Here is an 18,933-nt window from a genome sequence, read left to right as displayed (position 1 = left end):
TACTTCTCAGTGGTCAGTGAATTCATAGCATAACACTATGGAGAGATTACAAATTGTTCTTGGAAGGTGAAGAAAAATGACTATCTTCAGTCATAGTGTCACTCAATAGCAAACTGTGCAAATAAAAATATATTAGTAGATTACATTCCACTCTTTTTGATATCTAAAATCACAGTCATAATCTCTTAGCTATTAGGGCCAAACATATTGTTATAATAGTAGTTCCCCTATAACATCAGTTCAATACAGTTCAGATTTTTATAAAGTGCTCCATGACTATCACATAAAGATAAGCAGAGAGACAAAATGTAAAGAATCTACTTACCTCCACTTTGAGGGGCAGCTGCACAACCATCTAACAAATATTGTTGTTTGGAAATTGAGATTGTGGATTTATATCAGTGAAATTTTGCTAAGCAGATATATAGATGTAAATCCAAAACAATAAAAAGAATTGGGAGGATAAAGAGCATCAATGAATAGAAGATTTAAACAAATTTCTGGGAGACAGCAGGTATCACAATGGTAACCAATAAAACTGATTTGTTTTTGCCCTGGCTGGGGTGGCTCAGTAGGATAGAGTGTCGTTCTATAAACTGAAAGGTCACAGGTTTGATTCCCAGTCAAGACACACACCTAGGTTGGGGGTTCAATCCCCAATTGGGTAAGTATGAGAGGCAACCGATTGATGTTTCCCTCCCTCTCATTCTCCCTCCCTTTCCCTCTCTCTAAAATCAGTAAACATATCTTCAGGTGAAGATGAAAAGAAAACTAATTGGTTTTCTAAAAGATGTTTTAAAATATGTTAAAATCATAAAGTAAGAACTGAGTACTATAGAAAGTAAAACTAAAAACTATGAAGAAGATCTAAGAAATTAAAATATAATCATTACCCATATTCCATTCATAGAATATATCTAGAAGAAATGAAAAGATGTTTGCACTAAAATTTGTACTTAAAGTTCATCTCAGTAATACATTTTATTAAAATATGGAAATAACCCAAATGTCCATCATCTGATGAATGGATAAACAAAATGTGATATGTCCATACACTAGATTATTTGACCAGAAACAGAAATGAAGTACTGATACAAGCTACAATGTGGATGAACCTTGAAAATATTATGCTAAGTGAAAGAAGACAGACAAAAAAAACAATATATTATATGAAAGCATTTATATAACACTTCTAGAAATAGCAAATCCATAGCCACTAAAAGCACATAAGTATGTGCCAGGAGCTGGGGAGAAGGGGAAATATGGATTGAATGCTAACAGGTACAGCATTTCCTGGGGGGGGGGGGGTGACATAAATATTATTAAATTTCATAGTTGCAATAGTTGCAAAACTATGAACACACTAGAAGCCATTGAGAAGATGGCAGCATAGGTAAGCATGGCTTGCCACCCTGCATAACCACAACAAAATTACAACTAAACTATAGAACAACCATCATTCAGAACCATCAGAAATCAAGCTAAATGGAAGTCCTTCAACTACAGAAGAACAAACTACATCAAGACTGGTAGGAAGGGCAGAGATGCAAAATGGGCTGGTTCAACACACACGTGGCAGATAAAAATTGGGAGTGATATCCCAGGAGTGAAGGGGCTCAGCCCCACAACAGGCCCCCCAGGCTAAGATTCCAGTGCCAGGAATATAAGTCTCCATAACTTCTGCTATAAAACCATCAGGGAGAGAGGCTTTGGAAGACAAACTGCTAGAGTCCCAGGCAGTTCCTCTTAAATGGTCCCCGCACAGACTTGCTCAGACTTAGTCCCTCTGAGCTCCAGCAGAGAGTCAGCAGATTGAAAGGCACCAGAGACAGACAGGTAAGAACTGAATTTCCTAGCATCAGGGCGAGACATGGGGGGCAGCTTTCTTCCAGACAGAAGTGCTGACAGAGGCCACTGTTCTTTTTCTGAACCCTCCCCCCACAGAGCCACACAGCTTGTAGGCAGGCACCATATCTGAGACTCCACCAATCTGGTTCTCACTCTTTGCCCCACCCTGGTGATAACCTGAGGCTCTGTCCCACCCAACTTTCAGGCCAACCCAAGCTGTTTCCAGTGGCTTTTCTATAAGAACATCTCGTCTTGTCCCATGCTTCAAATTTTCCTAAATTATCTCAAACAAGCAGCATCTGGCTTCAGGGAGCTCCATACCTCTCAATGAGTTTCCCCAGGCAGGCCCAGCAGTAGAAGCAGCCAGACTTGATTCACAGCTTGGCCTCACCGGGGCACCCCCAAACCCAGCACAAGTAACAGCCATCAGCAGATCACTTTGTAGCTTTTGCTGTGTGACCTCAGACAGAACACAGGTGGTAGCTGACCTTGGCTGTACCAACAACAATCAAAGCTTAACTACAACACGAGTGTGTACATTGCCCACACAGTGGGCTCACCTTGAGTACCCAGCTTGAGTAATAGGGGAGGTTGGGCCATTGGACCCTACGGACACCTACTACATTAGGCAATTCTACTAAGTCCTGCTCTGTCAGGTGGGCTCATGAACAGCTGATATTCCATGGTGGTCAGAGGTGGGTGGTGAGGGGACACAGCCAGTCCTTGCCCCTGAGTGACCTGGATAAATCCCTCTCACTGAGGTGCCAACAGCAATGAAAGCTCAACTACAACAGGAGAGTGTACAGCCCACAAGGGGGGGCGTGCACCTTGAGTACCCAGCTTGGGTGACCAGGAAAGTTGTGCCACTGGACCCTAAGAACACCTAGTGCATTAGGCAACTCGACCAAGCCATTGAGACGTAGCAGCTCTACGTAATACCCAGAAACAAACACAGAACCGCTGCAAAAATGAGGAGACAAAGAAAAAAGGCCAAAATGAAAGAGCAGAACAAAACTACAGAAACAGAACTAAACAAAATGGAGACAAGCAAGCTACTAGATGCAGAGTTCAAAACACTGGTTATAAGGGTGCTCAGTGAACCTAGGGAAAGAGCAAATGAACTGAGAGAGAACTTCAACAGCATTGAAAAGGACATGGAAACCATAAAAAAGAACCAGTTAGAGATGAAGGATACAGTAACTGAAATGAAGAACAATTTACAGGGAATCAATAGTAGAGTGGATGAAACTGAGAATCTAATCAGTGATTTCAACATAAGGAAATAAAAAGCAACCAATCAGAAGAACATGAAGAAAAAAATACCCAAATACTGAGAATAGTGTTAGGAGCCCCTGGGACAACTTCAAGTGTACCCACATTCGCATCATAGGGTGCAAGAAGGAGAAGAGAGAGCACAAGAAATAGGAAACCTACTTGGAAAAATAATGACAGAAAACTTCCCTAACTTGGTGAAGGAAATAGAAATACAAGCCCAGGAAGCGCAGAGAGTCCCAAACAAGATGAACCCAAAGAGGCCCACACCAAGGCACATCGTAATTAAAATGCCAAAAATTTAAAGACAAAGAGAAAATCTTAAAAGCAGCAAGAGAAAAGCAGTTAGTTACCTACAACAGAGCCCCCATAAGACTGTCACTTGATTTCTCAAAAGAAACTTTGCAGGCTAGAAATGATTGGCAAGAAATATTCCAAGTAGATGAAGAGCAAAGACCTACAACCATGACTACTCTGCCCAGCAAAGCTATCATTTGGAATTGAAAGACAGATAAAGACTTTTCCAGACAAGAAAAAACTAAAGGAGTACATGACCAACAAACCAGCATTATATAAAATGTTAAAGGGTCTTTTTAAAGAAAAAGGTAAAAAATATGAACCATAAAATGGCAATGAATACATCTCTATCAACAATTGAATCTAAAAATCAAAATTAACAAACAAGCAGAACATAAACAGCATCACAGATATAGAGAACATTTTGATGGTTGCCAGATATAAGGGGGGTAAGGATATGGGCAAAAAAGGTGAAGGTATTAAAAAGTACAAATTGGCAGTTACAGAATAGTCGTGGGGATGTAAAGTATAGCATAGGAAATAGAGTAGCTAAAGAACATATGTGTACGATCCATGTACACGGACAATGAGGTAAGGATTGCCTGAGGGAGGGGGGGGTCTGGGTGAAGGAAGGCAAACAGGGAAAAATGGGGACAACTGTAATAGCATAATCAATAGATAAAATATAATTTAAAAAAAATTTAAAAGCCATTGAATTGTACACTTCAAATGAGTGTATTATATGGTATGTGAATTATATATTTCAATAAAGATTTGGACAGATATAAAATCATTGGCAAAATAATGAAGAGACTATTGCAGAACTGAAGAATCAAAAAATGCCCTCACCTAAATAAGTCATCAGGAAATCTCCAAACCACAAGAATAATAGGAAGATTCTAAAATCTTACAAGTTGTCATCTACAAAGGAATGAGAATCCTCCTGCAGTAGACATGCCATCAGCAGCACTGGGCACCAGAAGACAGTTGGATGTTGCTTTCACTGCTAGGAAGGAAAATGATTTTCAATACAGGATTCTTTATCTAACCAAACTGCAAATCAAACAAAAATCAAGGAGGACTAAGAAAATTTGCCTTCCATGCATCCTATATTAGGAAGCTTCCTAAAGATACACTCCCACAAAATGAGGATGAAAAATCAAAAAGTAAAAAGTTTAGAAAGAAGCAATTTCAACTAAGTAGAGCAAAAGAGAGAAGTGCCAAATGCCAGCTCTGTAACAGACTTGCGAGGGAACCATGAAGATTGCAGCAAGAGGGCAAAAGGCTCCAAGAATGTATTGAAAATATTCCCTTATACCAAGGACTAGATACAATCTTTGATAAAGAAAAACAACTTACACATGAGATAAAGGTGGGAAAAGATGTAAGTTTTAAAAATTCTCATCTTCCTAACAGGCATCTCCAATAATAGACATTTTCTACAACAAAAAATCAATAGAAAATGTTGAAAATTAAAAAGAAATAGGGGGGGATTGGGTGAAAAAAGTGAAGGGATCGTGCAGGGAAAAAATACCTTACAGACAGGCATCATCAGTATGGTCATTACCAGAGGGGGAAATTGGGGTGGGGGGAGGCAGGAAAGGGTAATGGGGGGATAGATGGTGATGGAAAGAGACATGACTTGGGGTGGTGAGCACACAATGTAATATACAGATGATGTGTCATAGAATTGTATACCTTAAACTTATATAATTTTATTAACCAGTGTAACGCCAATAACTTCAATAAAAATAAAATAGAGAGCTAAGTATATTTTCTAGTGAAATGAAGGTACCCACCAGAACTTAAAATTTTTTAACTCAGAAACAGTTAAAACTTAAATGTGATTTCCACTAGTAAGCAAGATTGGTGGTAGAGAAGATGGAGAAATGGTATATTATTTGATTATTATAAACCTTTCAGTAGCATTTTATTTTCAATCATAATTATGTATTATTTTGATAAAATGTTTAAACACTTCCTAATCATTTTATACTTGTGAAATACTATGTTAAGGTACAAAGGAAGATATAAAGTCAAATAATTTATACTTTCCTTGGAATAAAACCAAATATACACACAAACTATGTGACTTGACAAAATAAAATAAATATTATGAGATGTCACCTCTCCCCCCCAAAAAGGTGCAGTGAGTGATTAATTATACCTAAAAATAAAACAAAGTTGTATAAAAGTGGTACCATTTGAACTAAACTCTAAAGTATTGGTAGGATTTTGATGGATGGAGAAAGGAAAAAGTATACTCTATTTTGTCCTAAAATACATTCCACAAAAGGACGATCATTTTTAGACATTCCTAACCAAAAGCCAATTACACCTTTCAGGAAGGAGCTGTTATTTTTGAAATACTCATCTGAAGAGGAGAAGAAATATTCAGAATATTTCATGCTAAGCTCAGACTTACCTGTACCAGAAAATATTTGGAGCTTATGAGTCACTTAGTTACTTAAAGAATAAAATCCTGAGAGAAACAAGATCATATTGTGTGTCAGTGACCATGAAGATTAAATTCGTTTACCTAGAACAGTTTCTGTTGACTTAAATATGCTTTAAGTTAACGTCTCTAATTCTCTAAGAAAAATAGCAGAGCTTATTTCATGGAAAATGTTTGCACTGAATCACAGAGCGTTTTTTCCTTTTAATTTTTTTTATTAATGCATATTTTGGTCATTTTTAATGCCAAACATATATTTACTGAAGGCTTATGTTTATAACCAAATCTATTACTATCTATGCCAATAAACTTGATTTAAGTATTTTATTTATCATTGATTTTTTTATAAGAAATGAGATTTTTTTTTTCCACCCAAAGTCAATTTGGAACCAAAACAGGTGGTCTATACTAAAACTTACTGAGTTTCGCTATAAAGTCAGTTGGGGAAAAAAAATCACAAGCACTTGCTGATTAAAATAAGTTTGTTTTTGTTGTTCAATATTTTGAAGTAATTATTCTACTTTTTAACACCTATGTGCCTTTTATGACTTAAATATACAAAAAAATTGCCATGAGGATGAGAGTATTTAAAATACTCAATACAATTTGAGTATTTTAAAAGCTTAAGGAGCAGATTTAAAATTAATAATTTTTTAAATATCATATAAAATTTCACTAAAATCTCCTGTCTCCTGCCTATTCTTCCACTTTACCTGCTTAATCTCAACTGCTTTCACGCATCGACCTCATTTACTCAGGCAAAGGCAAGGTTAGTGGGAAAGAAAAAAAAATGTACCTTAATATTTCAAGTTGACAAATACTTACTGAGTGCCTGTTTTGTACAAAGAACTATGCTAGTCACTCTGGAAAATACAAAAGTAGGATGATACCTGGTCTCTGTTCTCAATCTTGTGTAGAGAGATTAAATGAACCTGAAATTGCAAAACAATGCCATGTAAGAATACGTGCCAGTGGGAGAGGCACAGACTGCAGCTCGTTTGGGAGAAGGAAGCACTTCCAAGGAGCTGAGGTGGAATGAACTGATGATTTCCAAGGATGATGCAGGCCTGGAGGGCTGACTTGAAAGAGTTGGGTGGGTGGAGAGGAAAAGCAAGCTCAGGCCACACAAGGACAATGACGCGAGCACAGTTGCAGAGACAGGAAGGAGTATATTGTATTTGAAGTTCTAGTCTGACCAAACTGAGGCAAACTCTCAGGGAAGAGACAGAAGAGTTTGGATTGTCAGAAGCCACTTTGTATACAATCTTGAAAGTATTATGTTGCCACTAGGAAAGCCCTGAAATGTGAGATGAAGGATGACACAGCAAAACCAGCTTCTGAGTAGATTAATACTGCAACCAGGACAGAATGAATATGAGGAGAAGTATAAGACAGAATATTACTCATCTTCCCCGATGTGAAGCAATGGGAATGTAAATTATGGTGGTAGAAGAAAAAAAAGTAGAAAAAAAGCAGATATGAAAAAATCAAAGAATGAATCAACAGGATTTGTTTGTTGACTAATTCGAGAGAGCTCTTGGGTATTTATGTAAATATAACTATAAACTTCCAATCTCAACATGTCTAAAACTGAGCTCCAAATCCTCCCCCACCCAAACCTGTTCTTCTTTCTGGTTCTTTATCTCAGTAAGTGGTATCTTCGTCCATCCAGTTGTTCAACCCAGAACACTAGATGGAAGACGGTGCCACTCTTACTCTTTCCCGCTCTCATCCCCATCCCTAAACAAATGCCAAGTCCTAATATTCCTCTGTTATTTCTCAACTCTACCCACTGCTCTCCTACTTTCTGCTATTTTTCCCCTGGTCCAGGCCACAATCAGCTCTTTATTACAAGACTTCTAAACAGTTTTCCTGTCATTCATCCCATTGTTCCCCATTACATTCTTTTTTTTTTTAGTTTAATCTTTATTGTACTTTTCCATTACATTCTTGAAACTGTATATAGCTTGAATTATCTTTCTAAAATGTAAATCTGATCTGATAATAGCGCTGTTTCAATTTAACCATTCACACAAGGAAATAAAATGTAACTACTTTATTTTCTTTAATCCTCTTCAGCAGTCCTCATCCGATCAAGCAGTACAAGAGAGTGGGAAGTACTTAAACTTGCCAATTGACAGCATTTTCACTTCTATTTTAAGTCTCTTTCATGCAGCTCAAGCTTCCCTAGAATTTCGTTCTAATTTACAAGGCTTCTTCTCTCCCACCTTTTCAACAGTACTATCAATCCTATAACCTCTGGGAATCTTTTTGCCACACAGCAAAAAGATGAGATTCCCCCTGGTGATAGTTCCTCAGTAGGAGTTCCCTCATCACTCATCAATCCACTAAATCCACTTATCCTTTTCTGTGTGTATAACTTGGCCTCTTTGGAAATATCAAAATCTACTCAGGCCCCTATCCATGTTCAAGTTATGTAGCTGGTGTCTATCTGTGACCTAGCCCATCAGCCCCTGAAAAGGCTCTAAAATGGTGTGTGGGGGTAACTGTCAGGTGCCCTCCAAGAACTCTGAACAGGAACATTAAGATTATCCTGTGAATATTAGGTAATTTTTTGCCCAGAACGTTTTTCCTTTTTTTCTGATAAAAGTAATAAATTTGCCCCCACCAGTATGTCTCAGTGGTTGGAGCACCGTCCTGTAATGGAAAGGTCATGGGTTCAATTCCAGTTGGGGCACATACCTTGGTGGCAGGTTCATCCTTGTCAGGGTGTGAGCATGTGCAATCCCCACCCACCCCAGTTCAGTCATGTACGAACCCCATCTCTGAGTGGATCCCCAGTCTGGGTGAGTATGAAGGCAACCAATCAATGAGTCTCTCACATCAATGCTTCAGTCACATTGATGTTTCTATCTCTCCCTGCCTCTCTCCCTTGCTCTCTCTCTCTAAAAAGAGCAAATGAAAAATTGGGTGAGGTTAAAAAAAATGTATTATAAAACTAAATCCTATATTTAAAAACCACACATATGGAGGCATGGTAGTTATTGCTCTTGTCTATCCATCACTCTTTCTCCCCTTCCTTACGTTAACAGGCACTACCAACTTCATAAACAGGTGTTATGGAACTCAAAGTCTTCCTGAACACAACACTTGGTCCAGGGATGGTCACATGAACCAAAAAGGACTACTGAGAGTCTTCCCAGGATTTCTTTGCTGGAGATGCCAAAAGAAGACTCTCTTGTTTCTCAAGTCACTAAATGAAAGGTTGCCTGTAGACAAGTCAACTCCTCTCCCATCCCCTTTTCCAGGGAGAGAACCAAAATGGGGCTTGCTTCAGAGGGAATCAGAGACAAGGTAGAAAAATAGAGAGCCTGACATCATTCAGATCTTGAGTCCTAATTATTGTTAAGGGCCATGAGGCTCTTGTCCTTTCAATTGGTCACCTTTGTTACCACATTTCCTTTTGTTATGGAAGCTGAGGTTGACTTCTATCAGTACAACCAAGAATCTTGACAATTCTGCATGAAAGCGGGGACATACGAATTCAGAATGTTGACGATTATTATGGACTTTGGAGTCAGACAGGTCGGGATTCAAATCTTAACTCTTTCACTCATTATCACGTGACCTTGGATAAATTGCTTAATTCTCACATTTCTCACATCTCAAATGGGAAAGAGTAACACTTTATATTTTTTATTTTTTATTGACTTAATTGGGGTGACATTGGTTCAAAAAACCACACAGGTTTCAAGTGCACAACTCAATAAAACATCGTCTGCACACTGTGTTATGTGCCCACCATCCTAAGCAAAGTTCCTTCCTGTTCACCTTTTCCTCCACCTTGCTCACCTCCACATACCACCTCCTTTTCCCTCTGGTTATCACCCCACTGTTGTCTGTGTCTATGTGTTATATATGTGTTTGGGGTTTTTTTGCTTAATCCCTTCACCTTCTTTCATCCAGCTCCCCAACCTCCCTCCCTTCTGACAGCTGTCAGTCTGCTCCATGTGTCCGTGCCTCTGTTTCTACTTTGTCAGTGTATTATGTTCATTCAATTCCACATATAAGTGAGATCATATGTCATTTGTCTTTCTCTGACAGGCTTATTTCACTTAGCATAATAATCTCCATGTGCATCCAAGCTATAGCAAAAGGTAAGATTTCCTTTTTATTTATTTTTTATGGCCAAGTAGTATCCTACTGTGTAAATATCCTATAGTTGTCTTATTCACTCATCTACTGATGGAATCTTGGGCTGTTTCCAGATCTTGGCTATTGTAAATAACGCTGCAATGAAGATAAGGGTGCATGTATTCTTTTTAATTAGTGTTTTGGGTTTCTTCAGATATATTCCTACAAGTGGGATCACTGAGTCAAAAGGCAGTTCCATTTTTAATTTTTTAAGGAAACACCATACCGCTTTCCATGGTGGCTGCACCAATCTATGTTCCCACCAACAGTGCACAAGGGTTCCCTTTTCTCTTCATCTTTGCCAATTAGAAGTAACACTTAGTTTAAATAATTTGTGGGAATTGTCATGATATAACATATATATCAGTTGATAATACTAACAAATGTCCATTAAAGATTTGTTGTTAAAGTTGTTGTTATTATTGTTATCATTAGTATTATGATCTGAGTAAAATTGGTTTCAGGCAATAAGAAGACTTGACCATAATCATAGATATTAACATATAGAAAGAAATATTATGTTTATTAGAAGACTGGTTAATCAGAGAGCTATACCAGGTGGGGCAAAAGTAGGTTTACAGTTGTGAGTATGGAAAATAATACAAGAATAATAAATAATAATACAAGAATAAACTCTATGTTTCACATACTCACAACTGTAAACCTACTTTTGCCCCACCCTGTACTTTGGCTGGTCCCTGGCAGGACAACAAAAATCTGGAGTCCTTTTGGAAGATGCACACACCTGAATTGCTCTCAGGGAGTCCCACTAATCTTTTGATTCACTCCACCGAGATAACGTAAAGGGATTTGGTAAGGCATAAACCCCAAAGGACAAAGAAGATGGGAGATATGATGACAGCTGCTAAATTTTAGAAACTAAAGAACAGAAAGATTAGTGGCAAATGACTTAGCAGATCTCAGAAAGCAAACGGTGTGGAAAGCCAAGAATTAATCAGATTATACAGCAGAACTCTCCAAACCCTGGAAATTAATAACATTGAGTAATCTAAAACTGGGGATGAAAGTAGGGCTTAAAACCAAGAGAACTGGTTGGAAGGGTAATTAAGAAACAATTAAATTCTCATACTCCTATCCTGCCCCAGGACTCTCTGCAGAGGGTATAGAAAAGACCTATGGATCTGAGGACACCAAGGGAAGTCAAGGGCATTGGGACCGTCCTGAAAATAAAGGGATTAAGTGAAAGTGTACAAACTGAGTGTTGGGAAATTGAGCCTTCTTCTGCCGCCAGCTCCCAAAGTGCTGACAGCCAGGATTATAGACCTCAGGAGGGACAACTTATTGAAGAAAAGTGTTTTCTCTGGGAAAACGTAGCCAGGCTTAGACAAAAGCACTGAAGGTGCTAACGCCATGGGTTCTTCAATAAAATGTCCAGTAAAACAGGCAGCTGGCAAGGCCCACCTCCATGATAAGAGACTCCAAAGAACTTTTAGGGTCCCTCTCTTAAATATGAGAAGAAAAGCAGGGATCACCAGACATTTGAGAAGGTATCTAACATAAAAGACAGACAGCCTGGGGGAAAGAATGCAGAGGAAACAGAGACGATAAAACCAAAAAATACCATGAATGTCCTCACAGAGGGAGATCAATGACAAAAATTGAGAAAATAAAAAGGCTTTTGAAATTAAGAAAACAAAATAGCAGAAATGAAAAACTCAGTAGAAGATTGAAAGATGGTGTTGAGGTAATATCTCTGAAAGAAAAGCAAAAAGACAGTGATGGAAAATTGGGAGATTAGGTCCAAATTAGAGGTTTCATTCAGTAGGTTCATTGTCCAAATAATGAAAGTTCCAGAATGAACGAAGAGAGAAAATGGATGAAATGAAATCAGCAATAAAACAATTTAAGAAAATTATCCGGAACTAAAAGGCATGAGTTTCATGATTAAATGGTCCTCTGAGTATCCAGTCCCGTGGGTGAAAATAACTGTACAAGATAGATCATGGTGAAATTACAGAAAAAAAGATGATCCTAGAATTTTCCGGAAAGGAAAAAAAACAGGCTCCATATCAAGGACCAAAGTTCAGAATGACATTTAACTTCCTAGCAAAAACATTGGAGAAAACAGTAAAGTCATACATTCAAAAATCTGTACATAAATAATTCCCAGTCTCAGAATCTATTCACAAGGAAACCACCACCTGCATATGGGGGTAGGAAAAAGACATACTCAGACATACAAGGGGTCAGACTATTTGTCTGCCCTGTATTGATGCACAGAAAGCAGGTGGAGGAAATGCTCTGTCAGAATGAAGAAACATGAAATGAGTACAGTAATGTAAAACCTGGTACCCACAGAAAAAGGAAACAGGCATACCAAAAAGATGGCAGAGGAAAACAAAACTTACATAGGAAAGGAAAAGTACCAGTAATATACTGCAAGAATTCTGTATGGAATGTATCGTATTGTGTGCAATATATTATGTATTATGTAATTGCATTATGAGAAGACTGAATTTTAACCTGATCAAGATAACAAAATAATTCCATTTAAAAGAGAGAAGGATGGGGAACATGGGTGAATATAGCAGGAAGTGGAAAGTATGTGTGAAGAGGTAAATCTTCATCTTTCATTAAACAATCAATAGATGATTCCTAAAATTGAAAAAAAATAGAGGTAAAAATATAAACATGTTATTTAGGAAAAAGGAGGCAAATGCCAGACCCCACAAATCAAGAGTAGTTGCCTGAGAAGAAAGGGAAATAAAAAAGACTAGAGGAGGAAGAGGCTGGGTGGGGGAGGGGGTGGATAGTGAGAGAGCAAAATGGTGATTTTCAAACAAGGCTTTTAACACTTTTTTGAATCTCTGCGTTTTGTGCCTCTATAACTTTGTTGAACATAAAAACCAAATTAATAAAGATTTTTTAATTCGAAATAATTTTAAACAATGTTATTTTAGACTACTCCTAGTTAATGAGAAAGTAAATTCAGAGAAAACTTAACATCCAGCACCATGTCTGACTTACAGCAGGAACTTAAATTGGTTTTGGCACTTACGGACACAGACAACAGTGTGGTGATTGCCAGAGGGAAGGGGCCTGCGGGGGGCAGTGGTGAGGGAAGGTGACTGGACCTGGGTGGTGAACACACATTACAGTACACAGATGATGTGTTGCAGAATTGTGTACCTGAAACCAGTATAATTGTATTAACCAATGTCACCCCAATAAATTCAATAAAAAATAAAATAATATAAAATACATATATATTTATGGATAAATAATTAAAGTAAATGGTATTTATTTTAATTAAACATTAATGAATTAAAGACTCAATCAATAAATGAATCAAATAAATTTATGAATACATAAATAATGAATCAAAAAACACAGTGTTACAAAACTACCATCAAACTGTTTTAATCTACAACTTTTAGTATTTGTTTATGTGCAAAATCCTATCATCAATCAGTCGCTATCAAACTGACATAGAGTAGATATTAAGCAATATTTATATATTTTTGTTGTATGAACACACAAATACGTGTAAAACAATGTGTTCTCATCAGTCACAAATTTAGAGTAAGAAGAAACTTTCACTTTCCCATAAGGTCTCTCATTCCCTTACCTGGCACCACCCACTGCTTTCAGTTTCTTCCCTTCACTCTACTTACTGTTATATATTGCACTTTAAAGAAAGGAAAACTTTAATTAATGATTAGCAATTTCTAATCCAAGTTACCAGTTTCTCCCATACCCAGGAAAAGGGTGAAGTGAGAGACCTGTAACTGTATAGAGAAAGAAAAGACAGATTTACTTGGACTGGTTCAGTGCATCAGCCTGAGAGATGAGGCTGTCTGACCTCAGCAGGGCAAAGTGGGTAGAGCAGGTGGGCTGGGAATCAAGAGAGACAAACTAGGTGCACCAGTGACCATCCTCTCCCTGAATCTCCTTGCCTAGTTCCTTCATTTGGATTGGAATGCTATAAATTTCCAGAACACCAGACACGCCCAGGTTCCAATGCAAGTACAAAAACATATTCTATCGCCAAAGCCAAATTATTTTTGTATCATCCACCCTTTGAGATTATGTCCTGTTCTTTCCTTTCCTCTCAGAGCAGATAAGCAAGCATCAACTGCATAGCCATTAACTGACAAAAAGAAAATGGGATTAATGGATTAACCAGAAATGCTGCAGGATCACAATGGACTGGGGAGTAGAATACTGTTTGGTATCACATCCCCAGCTCCATCAGTGACTTATGCAAGAGAGTGAGTAACTGCTTACCTCAATTTCAGCTGTTAGGTAAGAACAACATGTCCTTCCTTCTTCTTAGCATGCTGTGAAAACTAAAAAGATAACATCTGAAAATACTGAAATACTCAGAAAAAATGATACCATAGAAACATGATCTTATCACCACACTCCAATGCAGCATATATTTATTTTCTTCTACACAGTACAAACAAAATTCTTCCATTAGCAGACACAAAAATTTGAAAAGCAAGATACTGCAACCTCCTTTGTGTATCGGGGTTTTTTATTTTGAGAGAGAGAGAGAGAAATACTGATCTGTTGTTCCACTTATTTATGTGTTCATTGGTTGATTCTTGTATGTACCCTGACCAGGAATCAAACCTGCAACTTTGGGGTATCAGGATGATGCTCCAACCAGCTAAGTTACCTGGCTGGGACTATGAGTAGATTTTTAGCAAGAGCTGGAGAGAATTTACATTTCTACCCTGAGTCCTGTGTGTATTTGATTTTCATAAATGTTAAACATATTCAAGTGAGAGGAAAAGCTGGTCAATAACTGTAACCAAAGTTTAGAATTCAGTCTTTACAAATTATATATACATGTTCCCTAAGGTTTGGAAGACATAGAAAAGTATAATTTTAAGCTACTTTTTATTGCAATTCAAAGTTACTGATACCTTTAAAACATAACATTTGAAAAAAAAACTTATTAAAGGGCAAATATGGCAACACCATCTTCATTTTGCACAATAAAGGATGTCAATGGCCAGGAGGCATGTACAAAGGACATTGACATTTCAACTTCCGACCTCTAACTTCTTAACTATTGATCCCAAAGGCAAAATGACAGTAAAAATCCCATGTCTTTGTGGTAGTGAGTTAAATACAGTTAGGTAGGAATATAAAATGTGTTCCAATTTGTGTGCAACTCTAATTGTTAGTAGTTTCTAGAGTACTGTACTGAAAAAAATTCTGAGGTCACTTCTGGTTTCAGTGATAGAGCCCTATGATCAATTAACAATGTCTAATCATATGCATTCTTTGTTCGATCTCTGGGATAGAACTCAAACGTTCCTTCAATTAGAGACCCTTTCGTTATTAGTGATTACTGCTCTATGTAGATGGTATTAATATTTATTTGTTATCAAGAACCTACTAATTACCAGATCCCATGCTTTTGACATTTTCCAAACAGAATCATCTCACTATTTCTCACAACAGTCCTCTTTTGGATGCATTGTCCACTGTTCCTAGGTAAGCAAATGGAGCAAGGGCGCAAAGCAGCTTTCCCAATGCCAACAGCTAATAAGTGGGGGGAGTTGGGACAGATGCAAACTCTAGTCTGTTGACTCCCAAGTGACTGTGCTTTACTCAAGATTCAGGAACTCTGAAAGGACTACGAAGGACCTTACTCGAGGGTACTTTTCTGTAGTGAGATGACTTAAAAGTTTGTCTAAAAACTGTTGCTTTGACGTTTCCCCAACCCCACTGTTTCAAATAGCCTTTCCCTACAGAGCCTCTTCCAAACTTCCCTCTCTAATTGCTTTCTTCCCCCTCTACACACGAATGTGCACAGTCTCCTCTTTTCCATGTTAAACTCAATCTATGAACGTATTTCTAGACTAAACCTTTCTCATTCCACCCAATTTCTTCAGCTTTGCTTCTGCTGAGGGGCTGCAAAGCAGGATGTTTAATAGGCCCACTCCATCTCCGCAAGCTCAGAGAACTTAAAACATTAACACCAGCGACATTTCAGGATTCATCCACTAAACTTCTCGTTTTCCCGTGTTGACCCACAACATCTCACTGGGGCTTGTTGGATTAGATTTCTAGGGCTGTCATAACGAAGTACCACAAACTGGATAGCTTAAAACAACATAAATTCATTCTCCCCCAGTTCTGGAGGCTAAAAGTGCAAAGTTAAGGTGCCCACAGAGCCATGCTTTCTCTGAAGGCTCTGAGGAGGATCTTTCCTTGTTTCTTCTTAGCTTCTGGTGGTGGCCGGCTGTGCTTGGTGTTCCGTGGTTTGCAGCTGTATCACTCCACTCCCTGCCTCCGTCATAAATGGCCTTTTCCCTTTGTGTGTGTGCGTGGATGTGTGTGAGCTCATATGGCATTCTCCATTACATCTATATGTCTCTTTCGCCCTTTTCATAAGGACACCGGTCAGATTGGATTTAGGCCCATCCCACTCCAGTAAGACCTCATGTTAACTTAATCACAACTGCAAAGACGCTATTTCCAAGTAAGATCCTACCCGCAGGTGACAGGGGTTAGGACTTCAGCATATCTGCTTGGGAGGCACAATTCAACCTATAACAACACCACATCATCACAACCTGAAGTTCTTTATTGAATACCATTGATAAGAGACTCTGGGAATCACACAAATATAAACACATATGTGTACATTTGGGCCTCCACCTGAAAGACTGACCAGTTAGACCTAAAATGAGGGAGGGGCTGATTTTAGAAAACTTCTGACTATAGTTTTTATATATTAATAACCACATAGCCTGAAATGGTATAGTTATCTGAAGTTTGAAAACCATACTCACAACATTTTGCTGAAAGTCATTATGTCTATAGTTACAATCCATTAAATCTACCTGCCTTACCTTGGTATAACTAAGCCAAGCAGCCTACTTGAAAATATATCAAAAAGGCTAGTTTTCTCTTATTTACAAACCACCTAAGTGTTAAAGATATCTGAGCTTTCTGGCACAATTTTTCACGTATAAAGATGAAGCTTGATTCATCACTAAGGCTTGCATGGCAGTTGTTTTTCTAGAAGTGTGATGGATTTTCACTAATTCCCCATATGGTCTTTCCTGGTTGGCCTAGCTCAGGGGTGTGGTCTCAGGCCACAGAACAGAGGAGAGCTGCTAGGCCCGTGTGTGACCTCACCTGTTCTGTGCTCCTGGCAACTGAGTTATTCAGGCTTGAACTAGGTTCTGTCTCCTTAAGGTTACATGTGAAACTGATTCTCATTTGAAACCACTTTCAGGGTCTAACACATGAGACATATTTTCTTCCAAGTACATCAGCATGAACATTATTACCAAGAGTTGTTGTATGAAGCATTCCCTAGGGATAAGTCAGGTCACTGGGTCTGTGTGCTGGTCCAAAGTTTAATCGAGCCATTACGCGTTCTGCTCTTCTTTAATGCAAGGTCCTCTCCGGGGAGCAGGAGCGCTCTGTATGATGTCGGGCGGTAGTCTGGATGCGGAGCATCCTCACTCCCCTTGAATACGTGCTCTAGAAACTTTCCTTTCCTAATCTAAAATACCAAATGTTTCTCAGATCAAGGATATCTAAGAAAATAAGTTTATTTTGATATCTATGGCAAAACACCTCAACAAGTGCCACAGACTAATAACTGAGCTTCTTGTAAGTCCTGGATTTAAGTTGTCTTCAAAATCAGTGAAGGAATGTAGGTTACAGCTGGGAACCACCCACCAGCTGATATCCTGAGGAAAAATACTTATCAAAGTCATTAACTATGCTTCCATTGCCCAGATTTTAATCTCATTATCTGGTCTCTGGAGCAGACTGCTTCAGCCCGGCTCTGCCACTAACCAACAATATGGACCTTGGGCAGTATTTTTCACAGCTCTGTGCCTCAGTTTCCTCGCCTGTAAACTGGGATGATAATAGTATGTTAGAGGGCTAACTGACGAGTTCAAAAGTTAATATACGTAAACTGCTCAAGTCCATGCCTGGCAAGCAGCTTCACATGCTGCCCATCTCCAGGGGAGGCAAAGGTTTTTTTGTTTTGTTCGCCGCTCAACAGACAGCACAAGAGAATATTGCCCTGTATATAACAGGCACTCAACTAATGCTTTTAAAAAACTTAATGGATGTTTGACCTTTATTAAAGTGACTGGTCCTTCACATTGGATGCTAAGGTCCTAACAGCCTAAGTACATAAAATATTCAACCTTCCACATCACAGGAGGGACTTGGCTTTCACTGTAAACATTTATGCTACCAACTCTTAAATATAAGATCATAACTGAACATATTATTATCCATCACAGTAGATACATGAGCAAGTCTTTATGTCAGGAATTTTCACATTTTCTTCTTTATGCCTGTTTATGTATGCATAACAGCCATGCTCCAGAAAAGATTTCAGACAGCTTTATAAATATTTTACTTTCATTTCTGTATTTTACTTTCAACCTGCATTTTTCTTTCAGTTCTACTTAAATGATGGAGAGACGTTCTCCTACTTCACAGGGAGATCTACTATACCTGCCTTTTGTTTCTGCCTTTTTGGGACCTAACATTCATGGAGACTAAAGAGTAGGGACATTTAATATTTAAAGACAGATTGAGTAGAATACGTGGTGCCATTGATGGGAAAACATGAATCAGGAATGACATTAACAAACCATATACTCCTGGATGATAGAACAGCCTTTATATAGAGCAGGACAATAAAAGCTAACTCTATAGATGAAAAAAGACATAGGCAAATATTTTTTTTTAGTTTTGTACTTGTCAAGATATGAATCAGAAAATCCACAACATGGCATGGGGAGGCCTGGAGGAAATTAGCCAAAGAGCATGTACGCATATACGCATAGCCCATGGACACAGACCACAGTGTGGTGAAGGACAGGGGTGAGGGGCAGGGGCTTGGAGGAGGGGGGAAATGGGGAGTAAATGGGGGACATCTGTAA

The sequence above is a fragment of the Desmodus rotundus genome, chromosome 13, assembly GCF_022682495.2.
Source record: "Desmodus rotundus isolate HL8 chromosome 13, HLdesRot8A.1, whole genome shotgun sequence".
In the NCBI taxonomy this organism is placed as follows: Eukaryota; Metazoa; Chordata; class Mammalia; order Chiroptera; family Phyllostomidae; genus Desmodus; species Desmodus rotundus.
Note: the sequence above shows the minus strand (reverse complement) of the source record.